We start from the raw sequence: 18713 nt of genomic DNA on the forward strand, positions 1-18713 counted from the left end.
GCGGTTAGACGCGGCCTCTGTGAGGAGGTCTCAGCAGAGCTGGGCACAAGGGCTGTGGCCGGACGAGCCGGAGGGCAGGGCTTGGGGGGTAGGACGGGGGCCCTCAGGGTCCAGCTCTGAGTAAGAGGCAGAAAGTCCTGGGGTGTGGCCGAGATGCATCAGAAAACAGCTGTGTCTAGACATCCCTCCCAAGCTCCCCAGTGATTCCTGCTGAAGCTGAGTCACCTGTGGGTGTGTCATGTGTGCTGTGCGTGGGGTGTGAGTGGGTGTGTCACGTGCTGCACATGGCGTGTGAGTGGGTGTGTCACGTGTGATGTGCAGGGTATGAGTGCGTGCGTGTCATGTATGAGGATTGTGTGGTGCTCTGGATGTGGGGTGTATATGTGTTGTGTATGCGTGTGTAGCTATGCACGTGTGGTGTTACTGTGTATCGTGTGTGTTCTGCATGTGTAATGAGTGCTGTGTCGTATGTAGCATGTGTGCATGTGTAGTGAACGTGTCTACTGTGTGTTGTGTATGTGCACTACATGTGTGTCGTGTGTGCTGTGCATGTTGTATGGTGAACTTGTGCAGTGTACGTGGGTGTGTAGTGAACATGTGTACTGTGTGTGTCGTGTGTAGTGAACGTCTGTGCTGTGCGTGTTTTGTGTAGAATGTGTGTGGGTGTGTAGTGAACGTGTGCTATGCGTGTGTCATGTAGTGAACGTGTGTGCTGTGTGTGTGTGTCATGTGTCTCTCCCAAGCCCCAGACACCCTTTGTCACTGCCTTGTCCTCTCTGTATGTAACCCGAGCGGCTGTCAGGACAGAGAGGCTGTGGGCCCGGGTGTGGACGCCGGCGAGCTCTGGCTGCCGATGGGCCGGGGGCTGCTGGATGCCGCCAGGCTCCTGCTCACCCTCCTTTCCCTCTGAGCTGTTCAGCCACGTGGGGCCAAGGGCTGTGCCGGCTCCTTCCCCGCAGGTTGGGTAGGAGGGGCAGTTGCTATGAAATAATCTTGCCAAGAATCTCTGGGAACCTCCACATCTAACTTCCAGTGGACAGGAACCCTCGGGGACTCCCAGGGGACTCAGCTGGGCTCCTGCAGAAGCCTCTGGGAGAGGGTGGGGTGCCCTTGGTGCAGAGGCCGAGGCGACACAGCCGCAGACGCACGCATGAACTGTGATGAAGAAGTGTGGGAAAGCACGGACCCGTACAGCTGGTGGGGACGATTCCGAGGGCTCAGGACAGTGCTGGGGAGTGGTCCGTGTCCTCAGGTGTGGAGAAACCCTGTCTCCAGAGGCAGCACTCAGGGCCTCAGATCTGAAACTGACATTCAAAGGGTTCAAAACACAGCATGACATAAATATGGCAGAATATCCACTGCCCTCTCCGCGGGGAGTCTGCAGGGCTCGTGCACTTCTCTTTTAGATTCTGCACCTGAGACTATCCAGGAAACTGCAGGGAGGGGCTGCTTGGACTCGGAACCACAGCTCTTCTGGGGAAATGGCCACCGTGCTGGAGAGCAGGGGCGTCTCCTCTCACCGCCCAGCAGGTGCTGTTGATGACACAGCCCTGCGGGGACAGAGCCAGGCAGGGTACAAGCGAGCGCAAAGTGAAGCAGAGGAACAGAGCCGAGTAGGGTACGAGCACAGAGTGAGGCAGAGCCTTTGGCTCCCTGGATCCAGCCGTGCCTGCATCCGCCTGTAGCTGCTGCGTGTCCACACAGCACAGTGAGGTGACACCTGCTTTAGTCTGTGCAGATTTAAAACCCTATGTTAAGGTGTCCTGTGGAGAGTGACTCAAAGGCCTGGAAGAGACTCCTGAGCGGGGTCAACCTCCACCGTTCCCCAGGGGGCTGGGGGGAGCAGCCGAGCTCATCGGGGTGGGGGGCGTGGCTGCCCTTCCACATGTGACCTGCAGCCGTCCCAGCTGGAGGCACCCACCCCTCTGCCTGCTGCCCGAGCTTTCCCCTGGGACACCCAGGCTGCCGGCTGTGAGGGAGGTGGGAGGTGACTATCAGATGAGATTAGTGCTAGGCTTGGAGAGGAGACGCAGCCGGGGGGAGGCAACCCCGATAAGGGCGCCTGGAGGCCTCCCGCTCAGCCGGCTCATTGCTCTGTTTGCTGGGCTCATTGGTAGCAAAGGCTGCGGCCTTCAAAGACCTGGGCGTGGCCCTGCCGGCTGGCAAGGACTCTGGCTGAAGGGTGGGGTCTCCCGGCCTCCCATTCAGGCCTCCTTTTAAGACAGCAGCTGACAGTCATTCTTTAAACCAGCGTGATGAGGGACCCCCTGTCCATTTTTCATCAGCGGGAAGTCAAGACCACAGTCCCACCCTGGCCATTGTGGAGGCTGGGAAGCCACAGGACCCCCACCCAGGGCAGACCAGTGTCCCGCACCCTCACAAGCCGTCCCTCTGGGCTCTCCCAACACTGCCAGCCGGTCCCAGGCTCTGGACTTGTTCCAGCGACCCTGGTCATCAGGAGGGTGGCCCCAGACCGGTGCCCAGCCCAGGCCCCCAACCAAGGCCCCAGGACCCATTTCATCTCCCTTAGGTTCACACATTTTTAACTAAGTTCCCCCAAGTCCACGCTTGACTAATGTGACATCCGACCACCGCGAATGAGAGGAGACCAGCACGACAGAGCCTCTTTATCAAAATTTGCATTTATTATCAAAACTTTACCACACCTCACACATTTAAATGAAATTAGCTCTACTGACATTTCTGACCAGAAAATCAACTCATACCCGTGATTACAAAAGTAATAAAGGTGTTAAGAAGCAAACGCTGGCCGGGCGCGGTGGCTCATGCCTGTAATCCCAGTACTTTGGGAGGCCAAGGCAGGTGGATCACGAGGTCAGGAGTTCAAGACCAGCCTAAAAAGGTGAAACCCCATCTCTACTAAAAATACAAAACTTAGCCAGGCATGGTGGCAGGTGCCTGTAGTCTCAGCTATTTGGAAGGCTGAGGCAGGAAAGTCGCTTAAACCTGGAAGATGGAGCTTGCAGTGAGCCGAGATCCTGCCACTGCACTCCAGCCTGGGCAACAGAGCGAGACTGTCTCAAAAAAAAAAAAAAAAAAAAAAAAGGCAGCAGCAAAAGCGTGCAGACCCAGAGTGCACGCGTCCTCCGCCACGCCTCGCTGCCGTCTGCGCCTGGGCCCTCCGCCTCCCGCTGGTGTAACAAGTGGGCCCCACACGCTGCAGCTTCTGCAAAGAAAACTTCCATAGAATGAGTTGTGGATCCAGCCAGAGCCCAGATCCCGGGCACCCGCCCCACTTCCCCTGGCCACCAGGGGGCGCCAGAGCCAGGCCAGTCCCGCCGCCTCCTGTCCCATCTCCGGTCAGACGGGCCACGGGGCACCGCCCAGCTCCAGCCCTGCTCTCTGCAGCCTGGGTCCCAGCCCGCCCAGCTCCAGCCCTGCTCTCTGCAGCCTGGGTCCCAGCCCGCCCAGCTCCAGCCCTGCTCTCTGCAGCCTGGGTCCCAGCCCGCCCAGCTCCAGCCCTGCTCTCTGCAGCCTGGGTCCCAGCCCGCCCAGCTCCAGCCCTGCTCTCTGCAGCCTGGGTCCCAGCCCAGGGGGCTGCAGAGGCCTGGACCACTTCCTCCCCAGACACTTTCCGGACCCACACAAAAGCTCACATCCACGCTTTCCTTGTTCTGGAATATTTGGCCCCTTTCTGCCCCAAGGACGTGGGGACCAAAGCCCCGGGGCCCCCCGCCCAGGAGAGAGGAAGCAGGCGGAGTCCCGAGTCAAGACGCAAGTGCCACTGGGGAGGACCCGACCGCCCCGTTTTCCCATGCCCTATACCTCTTTAGGCCAGACCCTCAAAGAAGTATATGCATAGGAAAAAGGAACGGCGGGCGGTTCTGCGGGCAGCTCTGCGAAGGGCCAGCTCTTCAGCACCAGGAGATGGCTGTCCTGGGGGAAGGTCTCGTGCCGGGCAGCGAGAGAAGTCGGGACCGAGGCCTGGTGGGCACCAAGATCCTGTGGGAGCAAGGAGGGCAGAGCCAAGGCAGGGCCCAGTTTCCAGAGGCAGGACTTGGGCCTCATCTTACCTCTGGTCCAGCCTCCTGGGCCGCTGGCGTTGGGTAGCCTGTGAGCCTCGTGAGCCTGGGAGGAACAGTGGAGAACTCTCTGAGCCGGAGGAGCGGTGGAGAACTCTGAGCCGGAGGAGCGTGGAGAAATCTGAGCCGGGAGGAGCGGTGGAGAACTCTCTGAGCCTGGAGTTCTGCTGCTGCCCAGCGAGGTCCACATTTATGCACAGGGGAGACCTTGGCCGCCACTGTCACATGCAGCCAGAGGGCTGCTCCACGCCAAGGACCCCGTCCCACCCCCGCACCTGCCAGATTGGGGCACAAAGACCTGCTGTGGGAAGAGTGCTGAGGCAGGGCCCGGTGGGCGGGCGGCGAGGGCCGGGGGCCGGGGGCTGCTAGCCCGGGAGCTGGGACGGGGCCAGCCTGTCCACACGCCCTCCTCCAGCCCTTATCTCCCCATGCGTCTCTGCTTGCGTCAAGGGCCTGGAAAGCACACGTGAGCAAGAATTGCTTGTCCAGGGAAGGGGCCACCTCTCCCTCCTGAGCCTGCCCGGCTCAGCAATAAGCAGTCTACACCGCAGCCTCCTGGCTCACAGGGCTCTCAGAACCCCTGGCCAGCACGCCCAACACTGTCCCAGCCACTAAGAACCAGACCCCACCCCAGGGCAGGTGGCCCTGCTTGGCCTGGGGCGGCCTCCACAGCTGGGGCTCCCTGAGGATTCCCAGCACCAGGCGGACGCTGGTCCACACAGTGAGGCCCGGAGCCTTCCCCAGGCCACAGAGCCCCCAAGCACGTGGAGAGGCGCCAGGCTCTGCAGCCTTGGGGGCAAGAGTGCAGGGTCGGAGAGAGAGGGCCCCTCAGGGACAGCTGGCCAGACCCACAGCTGCCCACACAGAGACCACACAGGCCAGCAGATAAACTCTCCAAGGGCCAGGGAGCCTCCCCCCGAGGGGCCCAGGCGGGCAGCAGAACTCCCGCAGGTCTGGGCCTGCCCCCGTGTCTAGGACACAAGGCCTCGGGAAGAGGCCCAGAGCTGCCCACAGGAGGCCAGGGGACGGGGCTTCTGAACCGCAGCCAGTGGCCTCTCCCCAGGACGTAGGCAAGTGGAGGCTGGCGAAGGAGCAAGGCTGAGGCCTCGAAGGCCTCTGCAGTGACCATGTCCTCGAGGAGACTCAATGTCGCTGGGCAGGCCCATGTAGGCGCCTGGCTCCAGCCCCTGTGATCTGTAGGGCCAGAGTCTCAGAACTGACCCCACGCAGCACCCACATGTGGCAGAGACACACAGAGACCCCCACAGACACACGTAGACACACAGACACACACAGACATGTAGACACACAGACACACACGTAGACACACAGACACACACAGCGAGACACGCACACAATGAGCCCACACACCCCCAGGTGCGGCAGGGCTTGGCTGTTGTGCGCGAGAATCTCCTGTCACCTGAGTGGACAAAGCCAGAGCCCGCGGTGGGGTAGGGGCACAGGGGGGCACAGGGGCCAGGTGGGGCTGCAAGACTGTCCAGCGCCCTCCTGATGGCCCCTGAGGTGGCCAAGACCCCCGTCTGGGGAAGGACACGTGGGCCCTGCTGGGCAGGAGGAGCCATAGGGACCAGGGGGACGATGGACGATGGATGGTGACCCAGCTGCCTGCCGGACCGCTCTGCAGACCCCCCGCGGGAGTAGCCTCTGCCCCCACCTTGTGCAAACTGTTGACCTGCAGGCACATGGTGATTCTCACGACCAGCGATGGCCACCGAGGGGTGCGAGTGAGCACAGCAGTCGGTCACAAGCCCTCCTGGTGGGGGCACGGGGCTGGGGACAGGCCCTGCTCAGGGCTGGGCTCCCACAACGAGGCCCAGAGTGGGCACTGGGGGGGCTGCTGGGCTCCATCCACCTGCTGGCAGGCTGAGGGCTGCCTTCTGGGGAAGGAGGGAACGTGGAGCTCAGACACACACATGCTCACACTCAGGCTCACCACACACACTCCTGCAGGCACATTCACATCCGCACTCACACACACATACACAATTCACACAAACACACTCAGACTCATCACACTCACTCCTGCAGGCACATTCACATCCGCACTCACACACACACACATACACAATTCACACAAACACACTCAGACTCATCACACTCACTCCTGCAGGCACACTCACATCCGCACTCACACTCACACACAATTCACACACTCGGGCTCATCACACTCACTCCTGCAGGCACATTCACATCCGCACTCACACTCACACACAATTCACACACTCGGGCTCATCACACTCACTCCTGCAGGCACACTCACATCCGCACTCACACTCACAATTCACACACTCGGGCTCATCACACTCACTCCTGCAGGCACATTCACATCTGCACTCACACACATACACAATTCACACACTCAGGCTCACCCACACTCACACACACCCATGGACCCCACCTCCATGAGGTCCGCAGATCCGAGGAAGGGTCCTTGAGGGCGCCAGCAGGGGAGGGGCCCCACTCCTCAGGACACCTAGAACCTTACCCAGAAAGCCCCAGCATCACACTTCGGGGGCCTGGGCCCAAAAGGCCCCTGCAGAGCCCCCCATCCTGAGCCTCCACCTGGCTTCAGCCCTTCCCGTTTACAGCTGCCCAGCAGGCTTCTGGGAAGCACACGAGGCCAGCCCTGACTCTGGGCTCCCGGCCTCGGTTCTGCAAGAGGGAAGGAGGAGAGAGGCAGAGACAGAGAGACCAGCAGACCCAGAGACACAGAGAGGCAGAGACAGAGAGACCAGCAGACCCAGAGACACAGAGAGACAGAGACAGAGAGACCAGCAGACCCAGAGAGAGACACAGAGAGACAGAGACAGAGACACACACAGAGAGACAGAGAGACCAGCAGACCCAGAGACACAGAGAGACACAGACATAGAGACACAGAGGCAGAGAGACCAGCAGACCCAGAGACACAGAGAGACACAGACAGAGAGACCAGCAGACCCAGAGAGAGACACAGAGAGACACAGACACAGAGGGCCAGAGAGACAGAGACAGAGACACACAGAGACACAGAGACAGAGAGAGACAGAGACAGAGAGACAGAGACAGAGACACAGAGACAGAGAGACCAGCAGACCCAGAGAGAGACACAGAGAGACACAGACACAGAGGGCCAGAGAGACAGAGACAGAGACACACAGAGACACAGAGACACACAGAGAGAGAGACACACACAGAGACACAGAGACAGAGACAGAGAGACAGAGACACAGAGGGCCAGAGAGACAGAGACAGAGACACACACAGAGACACAGAGACAGAGAGAGACAGAGACAGAGAGACAGAGGCAGAGACAGAGACAAAGAGACACACAGAGAGACACAGACAGAGACAGACAGAGAGAGACACAGAGACAGAGAGAGACAGAGACAGAGAGACAGAGGCAGAGACAGAGAGACCAACACACACATAGAGAGACACAGACAGAGACAGAGAGACACAGAGACAGAGACAGAGAGACACACAGAGACAGAGGCAGAGATAGACACAGAGAGAGACAGAGACAGACAGAGACAGAGACAAAGAGAGACACAGACAGAGACAGAGACACACAGAGAGACATAGACATAGAGGGACAGAGACAGAGAGTGGGGAGACAGAGAGACACACACAGACACAGAGAGACAGAGAGAGACATGGACAGAGATGGACAGAGACAGTGGGGAGACAGAGACCGAGAGACAAAGACACAGAGACAAGGAGACAGAGAGACACACACAGAGAGACAGAGACAGCAGGAAGGCCCTGGGCTATTCTAGGGCATCGTCCAGTTCTTCACTTTGTTTTCCTAACTTTTTTCCGGATTATAAACCCACAGCTGCTGACGAGAAAGCACTTTAAACATCCGCACAGGTTTAAAGGGGCATCCAGGGACCGGAGGGTCGGACTTGCGCACAGGTGTGAGGACGGCCGCCCCGCGGCTGCCTCTGCAGGTGGAGGAGCCCAGGGCCCGTCTTCCTGCCGCCCCATTGGCTGCAGCCTGGGAGCTGAGGTGACAACTGTGTGGGGGCCCAGACCCCCCCGTTTCCTCCTAGGCCTCAGGGACCCACGGAAGGCTGTGGCCAGGCAGTGAGGTGCTGGATGCTGTCTTGGGCTCGGGCTACCAGGTGGAGCTGATCAGAGGGGCAGGCTGCCAAGGCACCAGGTTTCAGTGCCGCCTGGCCATCCTGGCCACGAGCCCTAGAGGTCCTGAGACCCCTCGGGGGGTTCTGTGAGGTGAAGGGAGGGACTCAGGGTAAACCCCAACCCCTGAGGGCCAAGGGAGAACCCACAGGTGGACCCCAGGCTTCCCCACAGGGGCGCCCCACACCTGCCCCCGTTCTGAGCTCCCTGTGGCTCCCCAGTGCTTTGAGTGAAACCCAGTCTGAGCAGGAGCACGGGGTCCGTGGGGGCGGCCCCACCTCACCGCACAGCCTGGCTCCCACCTATCCTGGGGACCTCCTGCTGGGGTTTTGCAGGAGCAAAGGGTGGAAAGGCCTGAAAGCAGAGGACCCCCCAACCCGGGCATCCTTCCCACCATCCCGGGGCCTCCTGCTGTACCACCCACCCCAAGAAGGCCCCAGCAGTCCGGCCAGGACCAGCCGGGGACGGTGTCCTGGTCCTTCTCACATCTGCAGGGTCAGGATGGCCTCCCGGGCAGGGGCGCTGCTGCTGGGTCCAGACACTCCCTGGCACCTCAGACCCCAACAGCAGCCCCTCCACACCAAACACACTGGCCTCCCGCCCTCCCTCCCTCCACCAGAGACAGAAAGGGTCTTGTGGGTCTGGCGGACGTGCTTGGCACAGAGCTGGCGGTGATAACGGGTGGCCTTCAGGCGGCTCCACTCCCTCCATTCCATTCCTTGTGGGGCCTGGTGGAGGGCGGGTGGCGGGGGTATCCCTGCAGCTGTCTCTGGCCAAAGGCAGCCCACTGTTAACCCTTGGTGTACTCTCCCTGCTGAAGTTCCCAAAGAGGGTGGCCTGCTCCCCCTGCATGGCACGTGGAGACCTCAGTCTACACTGGCCACAGCCTGAGGCTGGGCCCCACCCTGCCCAGCAGCCCAGCACCTCATCCCGCCCTGTCCCGCCCTGCACCCCACCCTGCCCCGCTCTGCAACCCAGCCTGCCCTGCACCCCGGCCCGCCCTGCACCCCTGCCCGGCCCACCCTGCACCCTGACCCTCCCTGCACCCTGTCCTGGCCTAGCACCCCATCCCTCCCTGCACCCCAGCCCGCCCTGCTCCTGACCCTGCCCTGCAGCCCCCAGCCCCCAAGGCCACTGTCCCGGGAGTCAGGGGTTATGTGCTGACCCTCAGGTTATGTGCTGACCCCACTGACCCCTGAGTTGCAGGCCGGGCAATGTCAGTGGCTACCCTAGAGAAGCAGCCGAGGCCTAGAGCAAAGCTGACCGCTCCTAGACTCAGTTTCCCCACCTGTCAAAGGAGGTGCTGGAAATAGTAGAGTTCCCTGGGAGGTGGGCAGAGTCTTACAAATGAAACCTGTGTCCACCGTGTGACCTGTCAGTTCCACTCCTAAGCATTTGCAAAGAGGAATGAAATCATCCATCCCCAGAAAGACTTCAGTAAGAATGTTCTGGGCCGGGTTCGGTGGGTGGCTTATGCCTGTAATCCCAACACTTTGCGAGTCCGAGGCAGGAGGATCAACTGAGCCCAAGAGTTTGAGACCAGCCTGGGAAACATGGTGAGACCTTGTCTCTACAAAAAATTTAAAAATAAACTAGGTGTGTGTGGTGGATGCACCCGTGGTCCTAGCTACTCGAGATGCTAAAGCAGGAGGATCACCTGACCCAGGAGTTTGAAGGTGCATGAGCTGTGATGGTGCCACTGCACTCCAGCCTGTGTGACGGCGAGACCCTGTCTTAAAAAAAAAAAAAAAAGGGCCGGGAAAGGCTCATGCCTATAATTCCAGCACTCTGGGAGGCTGAGGAGGGTGGATCACCTGAGGTCAAGAGTTCGAGACCAGCCTGGCCAACATAATGAAACCCCGACTCTACTGAAAGCACAAAAATTATGGCCGGGCACAGTGGCTCATGCCTGTAATCCCAGCACTTTGGGAGGCTGAGGCGGGCAGATCACCTGAGGGTGGGAGTTCGAGACCAGCCTGACAGCCTAACCAATATGGAGAAATCCCGTCTCTACCAAAAACACAAAATTAGCCAGGCGTGGTGGTGGGCCCCTGTAATCCCAGCTACTCAGGAGGCTGGGGCAGGAGAATCGCTCGAAACTGGGAGGCAGAGGTTGCAGTGAGCTGGGATCACGCCATTGCACTCCAGTCTGGCCAACAAGAGCAAAACTCCGTATTAAAAAAAAGAGAGAAGAAGGTCTTCAAATAGGAACCACTCCAAGTCCCCAAGTCCCCTTCATCCACAGAGAAATGGATAAAAAATCATGACGACTGTGCATGAAAGAAGCAGACACACAGGGTCTCGGGCCTCCCCAGAGCAGGCCAAACCACAGGGGCTGACAGGGCCCCCAGCAGAATGTTCTGTGGCCTGAGGAGGAGGTGGTTACATGCCGGGCGCATTTGCCAGAACCCTGGGCTTGTACACTTGAGACTGTTCATTCCACACAAAATAAATAAAATAGAAATAAAACTTGGGGCTGTGCGGCGGAGCCGTGGGGTTGCCCGCTCTGCGGTGGTCGGCTGACCCCGGGATGCCCTGGCTGGAATAACATGGGGCACAGAGTCAGACCTGCATCTCGGATGAACATGGATCATTTCTTAGGATAAATATGTCCCATGAAATATTTAGGACGCATTTACACTGTAAGTTTTCATTGTTTAGCTAACATTTGAATTAACTGTGTGTCTTGAACTTTTACTTGCTGCATCTGGTGGCCCCACCCCCAGTTTATGGAGAGGACATGAGCTTGGAGCAGCGACAAGACCCCAGGTCCGTTCGTCTGTCTTCAGGGGGCTCCCGGGATCCAGGTCAGCGTGAGACCTGAAGCCTGGTGGGGTTGCCCCACGTCATGTGTGGAGGGCAGTGCAGCCAAGTGGCCGGGCCCTGAGGCTCCTGAGGCCCTGGGCCCCCATGGGATGTCCCCTCGGGGGCCAGGCCCTGGGATCTGTGCTCCAGGCCGGCTGTATGGGAGATGGAGGGCCGGGCCTGTGCCCAGAGGCTGATCACCGCATGGTCCCTGGCAGGGTCTGGGATGGTCTCAAGGGGCTGGTGGGCTGGGGGCTCAGCTGAGCCACCGTAGGCAGCCCCCAGCCCCTGGTGGGAGAGGGAGGCAAAGAGTTAACCCCTGGCCCTGGGAGAGCCCTGCCCCAAGCTCAGGGCCGGCGTTTCAAGGCTGCGTGTCTGTGACTCCCTCAGAGGAGATAATCACGGCTTCTTGATATTTTCTTTCTCCTCTCCTGTGCACACCCACATATCAGGAGGACTCGCTGGGCATGAGAACTTTCCTCTGCCCTCCAAGGCCACAGCAGGCGGAAGGGGCCAAAGCTGCCTTGTCCGGAGCCTCTGTCCCCTCCCTGGAAGCACCTGGCCAGGAGCTGGGGCCACCGGGCTGGACCCCCTCTGTCTCACGTGCACACGTACCACCCAACACACACACCACATGTACATGCCACACATATATACACACCCCACACACCACACATGTACACACCACATATATATACACACCCCACACCACACACACCACATATACACACCCCACACATGTACACACCACATATGTACCTATCCCACACACCACACACATATACACATCACATGATGTGTACAGCACTACACACACACACACCCACACACACAGCATACTACATGCACACACTCACTTGCAGAGCCTACCCCTTTCTCTACCACCTGGGTCTGGACCCCACACTCAGCCCAGGTCCTAGCCCCGGGTCTCAGGCCCCTGTGCGGTCACTGCCGTCCAATCCTGGGGGACGGGGGTCTTTCTCACTGAGGACAGGGCTGAGCTCCCCCAGGCTGAGGAGGGCCCTTCCACCTCCAACCCCCGATAAGCGGCTGCGGCCCCTGCTCAGCCTCCTTGGGTCCTTGGTGCCCTGAGCCGATGCCGGGGCCGACCCTCAGCAGCCCCAGTTAGGCTGGCCTTGGGTGGGTCTCTGTGCGTTCTTGTCCTCAGTTGAGTCTCTGTGCGTTCTTGGCCTCGGTTGGGTGTCTGTGCGTTCTTGGCCTCGGTTGGGTGTCTGTCTGTTCCTCTGGGAGCCACAAGAAGGCAGGTGAACTTGGCTCCACACTCTGCACCCAGGTCCAGCTGCCGGCACTGCTTGGTGGCCACCTAGGGCGAGGGTGGGACTGCCCAGGATCCCAGGATGCACAGCCCCTCTGCCCCGTGGTCCCACCGCCCACCCTCCTTGACACCCCGCCACCCCTGCTCGGGCAGCCACGGGGAGCTGTTGGAGGATGGAGTTCAGCACAGAAGGAGACAAAGACCCCCAGGGACAGATGGGGAGGGGGCCACCCTGCCGGGGCACTCTGGCCTCTGGACACCCCCGTCAACCCTCCCTGGTCAGGTGGTTCTGTTTTTCCTGGTGAGGGCGTCACGTGGATGGTGGGGTGAGGCCCCCACGCTGGGGGGGTCAGCAGTGCACATGATTCAGCCACGTCCACAGCTTTTCTTTATTTCAGGGTCTGTGGCCCAGGCTGGAGTACCTTGGTGCAGTCTCGACTCACTGCAGCCTCGACCTCCCAGGCTCCAGCGATCCTCCCACCTCAGCCTCCCAAGTAGGTGGGACTACAGGCACCACGCCAGGCCAATTTTTGTAATTTTTGTAGAGACGGGGTTTTGCTATGATGCCCAGGCTGGTCTTGAACTCCTGAGCTCAGGTGATCCGCCCGCCTCGGCCTCTCAAATTGCTGGGCTTACAGGCGTCAGCCGCCGCGCTCAGGCTTCAGTGGTTCTTCGAGGAAGTTATATCTATACTTTAAACATATCTGTCCTTCTCAGAGTCTGTGAGAGGCGAGGATACAACTGTAAACAGGCTCCAGAAATATGGGCAGAAGGAGCAGCAGAGCTTTGCCGCTGCCTCTCTCCAGCAAGCTTTAAACAGTCATCGTTTCCACTTATTCCTGCTGGTAAAACGATACATTGTTATGACGGAGAATTGCCAGCACTGCAGAAAAGAAAGTTTTGCCACCAAAGGCAATCACTGTGGATCATGCCAGTTCCTGTCCAGCCCAGTTCCTGCACACTTGTGGGGTGCTCTGAGCCTGGACTCCACCCCAGCTCCCCTCTCCCCTGCTTACTCCTTTGTGCTTTCATTGCTAATAATTTCAGTCAGTTGTCTCTGCTCTGCTGATTTACTATTTGAAGTTATTTACAGCTTGATCTAAAGCAGCTTTGTGGCCGGACGCACTGGCTCACTCCTGTAATCCCAGCACTGTGGGAGGCTGAGGCAGGATGCTTGAGTCCAGGAGTTCAAGACCAGCCTGGGCAACATGGTGAGACCCCATTGCTACAAAAAATGAAAAGAATTATGCCAGGCACAGTGGCTTACGCCTATAATCCCAGCACTTTGGGAGGCTGAGGTGGGTGGATCACCTGAGGTCAGGAGTTTGAGAGCAGCCTAGCCAACACGGTGAATCCCCGTCTCTACTAAAATACAAAAATTAGCCGGGCGTAGTGGCAGGTGCCTGTAGTCCCAGCTACTCGGGAGGCTGAGGCAGGAGAATGGCATGAACCCGGGAGGCGGAGCTTGCAGTGAGCCGAGATCCCGCCACCGCACTCCAGCCTGGGCGACAGAGCAAGACTCTGTCTCAAAAAAAAAAAAAAAAAAAAGAAGAAGCTTTAATAGATTTTTAAAATTCATTTTTACTTTTTTTCTCCTTCATCTACCCAAGATCGTACTTTGTGTGAGGGAAAGTTTTTGAAGTAAATTTCATGACAGCACATCATTCAGCAGCGAGTTTCGGACCATCCGTTCCCATTTTTACAACGTGTGTGCACCCTAGGGTGTTTTCCCTTTAAAATTGTTGTTATATTTCACACATGCAAAAATAAACGCCAGGTGACATGAGGGGCACCCACATCCACCGTCCCGCTGAGAAACACGCTGACCGCCCCGAAGTGAGCCCCCGTCCTGCGGTTTCCTCCCGAGTCCTGGAATTCTAAAAACCGGCTCCTTCTGGGAGGCCTCGGGCTTTTCCTGCCAGTTCCACCTGGGAAAGCTCCTCTCCACCTGCCCTGCTCCCTCCAGGCCCCTCATGGCTCCCCACCCCTACCCTGGGGCCTGTGCTCCTACATCTCTGCGGCCGCCCGACATTCCTCCTAATTTCCTGACCTTCCCCACTCCCTGGCAGGACGTTTTACTCCTTGCTCTCCTTCCCACTGGAGGGCGCACGCTTTCTAGCTGGCCGCGTGGGCAGGGAGAGGACCAGGTGCAGGCGCTGGAGGACAGGACTTGGAAGTCAAGCGGCGTCTTGGCCGCCCAAGGTTCCAGCACAAGCGCTCAGAACCCCTGATTCCAGGGAGCTCCCAAAGGTCTCATTCCCCTCTGGGGTCTTTGCTGGCCGAGGGCAAGGCCGGGTGAGGATGGAGAGAAGCAGCGCCTGCCCACCACTCACCCAGAGCTGGGAGGGGCCAGGATTCAGCACCCTACAGGGGTGGGCACAGCAGATGCTGCGGGGACCTGGTGCTGAGGGCCTGGCTCCCACTCCAGCGTGGCCTGGTGGCTTCTCCCCAGTTGGGGTACCCTGCACAGGGGTTGTGGCGCCTCCCAAGGGCCAGCCCTGCCCTGACAACCTCTCCTCCAGCCAGGATGGAATCCACACTCCCTTGAGAGGGTTCCTGGCTTCAACATGCTCCACCAGCCTCAGGCCGCCAGGGCCCTGGTCACCCCGGGAACCCTGCCGAGGGCCTCCTGTCTTCCCGAGGGTGAGCCGGCCCTGCCTGTGGGTGTCTGGGCTGTGGCCTCCAGGCACCAAGCGCCTGCTGGCTCCTGATACCTGCCTTTCTGACCGTGGTGTGTCTCTGGCCTGGCGCCTGCTTTTGGGTGCCCGGAGAGAGCAGGCTCCTCGCAGGTGGCAGGCAGCCCTGTTTGTGTGTGCATGAGCGTGTGGGGGCACCTGGAGCTGAGCGGTGGCCTGTGCTGTCACTACCCGGGGTGGCAGAGCGGGGTCTGGCGCTGCCACCACTCCCGACGGAAGTTGCCTGGGCCTGGGCTGGCTCGGGCTTCTCAGCCAGGCCCTTCCCCAGCACTTCCTGCCCGGCCCCAGCTGCAGGACCTGCTGAAATCTGTGCTGTGGGAGCCCTGTCTCTGAGGGGTCACTGCAGTGACTGGGAAACCTGAGTCTCCCTGCTCCTGATTCCAGGAGCACTGCTTGAGCCGCCACCTTCATGACTCAGCATGACCCGGACTCCAGATCCAGGACCAAGAGTCCCCCTGACAGTGGGGAAGTGGCGGACCCTGGGGGCTGGCACCCACCGTGGCCCCTCCCCATCCCACTGTGGCACGGAGGGGCTGCTCTCTGGGAATGGGCCCTTCCTAGAGGCAGCCCTGGCCTGGCTTCCAGAAGGGGTCTGGGAACAGGCGGCTCCGAGTAGCTGACCACACCTGACCGGGCCAGTCTTTGGGAAGCCGCCCTCTCAGCCTGTGCACTGCAGGGACACTGGGTGGAGGGGGCCGTGCAGTGGCCGTCCATGCAGGGGGAGGGGCCTTGCCTTCTGACTCAGGGGGAAGCGGCTGCTTTCAGCTGCCTTCGCCTCAGGAGGCGGCTTTGAAACCCTCCTGAGGTTTGTGGCCCTGAAGTTCCTTCCTGAGACCCTGCAGGGGACTGAGCCCTTGGCCCAAGGGCACCGGGGAGGGCAGAACCTCAAGACAGGGGCTCAGGACGCAGGACAGAGTGTGTGGGGCAGGTGTGCAGGCTGTGCCCAAGGGTCTAGGGGTCAAAGGGGCTCTCAGAAATGATATCATCTCACAGTTCGTAGCGGGTGCTCAGATCTGGATGAGCTGTTTTCTGGAGGAGGCAGGAAAGCGACGTCATTTTGTGGCTTCAGACTGACCGCAGCCTGACAGAGAGGAAGTGGTGCCCGAAGTGAAGCTGCTGACTTCCCAGCCACGGCCTCCATGGCCCACGTGTGGCAGCGGGAATCACAGCTGCATTATGACACCAGAGGGAAAGCAGCTCAGGCTGCAGTTTAAGGAGACTCCACGGAGTGTCCTGGCTTAGCTGTTGCACAGCACGGGGTCAGATGGATGCCCTGGAGGAGTCAGCAGGGACCCCCGGCAGGGCCAGTGAGTGGCCTGGGCCGTGAAGAGCAGGCACCTCCAGTGTCCTCTGGCAGAGGCCCAGCACCCGGGGCCGTGCTCCTCACATGAAGGCCGAGGCCACCCTTCCCTTTGGAGTTTGTCTCTGAGCAAGGGACGCTGTGGGGATGACCAGCGAGTGGCGTTCAGTCCACAAGGGGGCCCTGGTCCGGCTGGGTCTACTGAGTGCTGGCTTGCCCCTTGCCACCCAGCTCTGTCCATAGGTGGCTGTCACTCCTGGGCTTCCCGGAAACGTCATTTGAGGCAGCTCAGGTTTTCCAAATCCAGTGGAAGTCACGTTGTTTGCTGCTGGAGACTGGCTGGGACTGTGCTTCCAGTGTGGGAAGGTTTAGGAGGCAGTCAGCAGCCCTCTCCTGTGGCCACCATGCCCGAGGCAGGTGCCTGGGGTGAGAGGGATTCTTCCCGATGCGGCCGTGCACTGCCCAGCAGGCCTAGAGTGAACGTCTGTGTGGAGCCAGGGCTCCCATCCAGCATCCCTTAAGGGTCCTGATGGCTGGAGCTGGGGGAGGCAGGTATGGCAAGGGGCTTCCTGCATGCAGGAAAACTGGAGACTCCTGGTCAAAGAGCCAGGTGTGCACCTGCAGAGGCAGGCATGGGCCCACAGAGCCTGTCAAGCCTGGTTTACACCACAGAGCTGGGTATGCGCTGAGAACCAGGTGTGCATTGAGGAGTCAGGTGTGCACTGAGAGGTGTGCACTGAGAACTAGGTATCCAGAGAACCAGGTGTGCACTGCAGAACCGCGTGTGCACTGACAGCCAGGTGTGCAAGGAGAGCCAGGTATCTGTTGAGAACCAGGTGTGTGCAGAGAGCCAGGTGTGCACTGCATATCTAAGTGCTCGTGTGGAGTTTCGGGCTGGGAAGGTGCTGCCCAGGACCCTGCCTCTCTGGCTGTCTTCTGTGCATTTGGGGATGCCAGAAGGGGCTCGGCTCTGGCTGGAGGGCAGCCAGCAGACTTGCCAGCCAGCACCCCCAGGTGATAAGAGCTGGTGCCCATAGGTACTCAGCAAATGTCTACATTTTGGGGAGGGCTGGAGAAAACGAAGGCCATGCCCTCTCTGCAAGGCTCGGCACAGGCCCTCTGTTTCCCAGTCCTTCGGCCACAGGGTGTCCAGGCAACAAGGGCGCCAGGTCGCCTGTACCCTGTCTCCTGCGGAAAGGACAGCGCCTGCTCCTTGTCCTCCAGTAGCTGCTGGACCCCGGGGTCTGGCTGCTCTGGCGCCTGGTGGCCGGGTCCCCACTACAAGGCAGACACCAGCCTTGAATCCAACTGTCGAGGAAATGGGGTGGCCGATGGAGGCTGGGGAGACCGGGAGGGAGGGAGGTATGGGCGGTTGGAGGGCTTGAGAGACAGGGACCCACCCCTGCAAGTACAGTGGCCTGTCCCCTCCGGAACGCTCTCATTCTTCGTGCTGAAGGAAGCTGGAGGCTTGGCAGGCCTGCGAGACGAATGGGCGCTATCAGCTCAGGACTCTCGTCGGAGGAACCACCCGGAGGCAGCACCCATGGGGGTAGGGGCTTGGCCACAGGCTGGGGGGACGTCGATGGCCAATGTCAGGCCTCCTCGGTGCAGCACCAGATGCGTCTAACAGCCTCCGCCCCGTGGGCGCCCACTCAGACGTGCTGCCCAGGTGCCTAGAGCAGAAGCCACCTCCTCAGAGGCCAGCGCGCCAGCCTGGCACCAGGGGACGCTCCCAGGGGTGCCCACAGGAAACGTGCGCATCGGGCTGGGTACTGCGGCGCGTGTGGGCTGCGAGCCCTGCCTGTGGTCGGTCACTGGAGTCCCGGATCCTACAGATCCGAAAGGCTGAGTCCGATGCAGCAAAGGCGAAGCGGGGTTCGCAGCCCCAGACTCTGGGGAGGTCAGCGAGCGGTGGGGAGGGCGCCGCGGGCCATTCGCCGCTTCTCCTGGGCCGAGGGCGCAGGCCCAGGTCGCGGGGGCCCCTCGGACTCCACGACTTCGCGGACGCGCGCCCACCGTCGCCGCTGAGGTCCCGGGCCAGGCGGCGCGTGGGTGGCTGAGCGGGAGCGCGTTCAGCCAGGCGTGGAGGCCGCGCGCGGCTGGGTGCGAGCCCAGCATGGCGGGTGACGTGCGGGGACGCGGCCCGGACTAGGGGATGGGGCCGGAAGAGGCGGGGCCGTTGCCGGGAGACGAGACGGAATGGGCGGGGCGCGGCCGTTGCCGGGAGACGGGACGGGGCGGAGCGGGGCTGGGGCGGAGCGGGGCTGGGGCGGGGCGGGCTCCTCCGTGCATCGTAGCGAAGTCGCCTCGGGCACGGGTTCCGGGATCCGATCGTCTGCCCGCGGGAGGGGCGGGACTGCTTAGTTCCGCTGGGGAGGGCCTGAGAAATCCAGGGAGAACATTTTACCAAGCGCCGACCCTTGTATCTCGTGAACTGAAACCCACCACCC

General features: G+C 60.3%; 2 long non-coding RNA genes across 3 annotated transcripts; both read right to left on the minus strand.

Annotated features, from left to right (window-relative positions):
* Nucleotides 1-2626: 2626 nt before the first annotated feature.
* Nucleotides 2627-4209, minus strand: LOC102128520 (uncharacterized). Of its 2 annotated transcripts, none has more exons than XR_010578143.2 (2): nucleotides 4035-4209; nucleotides 2627-3187 (listed from the first exon to the last, which is right to left on the minus strand). It is a non-coding gene; the product is annotated as an uncharacterized lncRNA (long non-coding RNA). The 2 variants fall into 2 exon arrangements; XR_012418307.1 differs by having other exon boundaries at nucleotides 3787-4209.
* An 8433-nt stretch (nucleotides 4210-12642) lies between these two features.
* LOC141407753 (uncharacterized) lies at nucleotides 12643-18413 on the minus strand. The gene is made up of 2 exons (XR_012418321.1): nucleotides 15955-18413; nucleotides 12643-13109 (listed from the first exon to the last, which is right to left on the minus strand). It is a non-coding gene; the product is annotated as an uncharacterized lncRNA (long non-coding RNA).
* Nucleotides 18414-18713: the final 300 nt, after the last annotated feature.

This window comes from Macaca fascicularis, chromosome 9, assembly GCF_037993035.2.
Source record: "Macaca fascicularis isolate 582-1 chromosome 9, T2T-MFA8v1.1".
Taxonomy (NCBI): Eukaryota; Metazoa; Chordata; class Mammalia; order Primates; family Cercopithecidae; genus Macaca; species Macaca fascicularis.